This window comes from Moschus berezovskii, chromosome 4 (assembly GCF_049115385.1).
Source record: "Moschus berezovskii isolate FMDL1 chromosome 4, NW_MosBer_1.0, whole genome shotgun sequence".
NCBI lineage: Eukaryota > Metazoa > Chordata > Mammalia > Artiodactyla > Moschidae > Moschus > Moschus berezovskii.
The window spans coordinates 20,786,015-20,787,623 of record NC_142463.1 but is presented as its reverse complement, the minus strand read 5'-3'; the positions used below and the strand labels follow the sequence as shown (position 1 = coordinate 20,787,623).

The window sequence follows — 1,609 nt, the reverse complement described above, 5'->3', positions numbered from 1 at the left end:
CTGGCTTTGGATTCAGAACTGGATTTGAATCTGGGCTTTGCCCCTGACCAGTGTGACTGTGAAATTTATAATCTAGTGAGGAGAGATTGAAAATATCCAAATAAAATATGTAGGGACTTCCCTGGTGAAGATTCCATACTTCCACTGCAGGGGAGCATAGTTCCCCACCCTGATCAGGGAACTAAGATCCCACATGCCTCAGGGAGTGGCCAATAAGACAAAATGAAATAAAATATGTAATATGTGGGATAAAAATAAGTGATATGGTGGTAAAGCAAGTGAGAGAGAGATGAAATGCCAGGGGGTTAGTTATTTGCCACATTTTATATGGTGGAGACAGGAAGCCTAATGTGATATTTGATAAAAGACCTATAAGAAGGGAGGCAGTAAGCCTTGTCTACATGTGGGGGAAGAATGTTTCAGGTGAGGGTAGAACAAGTGTAAAGGCTCTGAGGCAGTAGTGTGTAAGGTGTGTGTTTTATTTATTTTTTAATTGAAGGATAATTGCTTTACAGAATTTTGTTATTTTCTATCAAACCTAAACATTAATCAGCCACAGGTATACATATATCCCCTCCCTTTTGAACCTCCCTCCCATCTCCCTCCCCATCCCACCCCTCTGGGTTGATACAGAGCCCCTGTTTAAGTTTCTTGAGCCATACAAACGAATTCCTGAATTCCTGTTGGCTATCTATTTTACATATGGTAATGTAAGTTTCCATGTTACTCTTTCCATACACCTCACCCTCTCCTGCCCTCTCCCCATGTCCATAAGTCTATTCTCTGTCTGTTTCTCCCTTGTTGCCCTCTAAATAAATTCTTCAGTACCATTTTTCTAGATTCTATACATATGTGTTAGAATACGAAAAAATATGGAATGCTTCATGAATTTGCATGTCATCCTTGCACAGGGGCCATGCTAATCTTCTCTCTATCATTCCAATTTTAGTATATGTGCTTCTGAAGTGAGCACTGTAAGATATGTTTATAGACCAACAAGGAGGTTGGTGGCGGAAAAAACAAATGTGCCCTCCCGGAGCCTCAATTTTTCATCTAAATAATTCAGATGAGAATAGTACCTATATAACAGAGTGGATATGATGAGTATATGTGATGGGTATCACCAGGTCAAGGCCTTGTAAGTTGTTGTCATTAAGACAGTTACATCTTGGACCTTGTTGACCATTCTTTTTGGATAGTGATTAGTGGTTCTTCCTCTATCCCGGTTCTCTTCTTCTGATTCATGCTCTCATTAGCCTATAATCTGTCTGTGGAAGTTTGTGCATCAATAACCAATGATTACCAGTACCTACTGTATCCTGCACACTAGATGATAAGACTGTCTTAACAGACTGGTTCCAAATAGGAAAAGGAGTACATCAAGGTTGTATATTGTCACCCTGCTTATTTAACTTATATGCAGAGTACATCATGAGGAACGCTGGGCTGGAAGAAGCACAAGCTGGAATCAAGATGGCTGGGAGAAATATCAATAACCTCAGATATGCAGATGATACCACCCTTATGGCAGAAAGTGAAGAGGAACTCAAAGGCCTCTTGATGAAAGTGAAAGAGGAGAGTGAAAAGGTTGGCTTGAAGCTCAACATTC

At 40.3% G+C, this 1,609-nt stretch overlaps 1 non-coding gene across 1 annotated transcript; it reads right to left on the bottom strand.

Moving 5' to 3' along the window:
• Positions 1-866: 866 nt before the first annotated feature.
• On the bottom strand, positions 867-973 carry LOC129541931 (U6 spliceosomal RNA). Its single transcript, XR_008682969.1, has one exon. It is a non-coding gene; the product is annotated as a U6 spliceosomal RNA (small nuclear RNA).
• Positions 974-1,609: the final 636 nt, after the last annotated feature.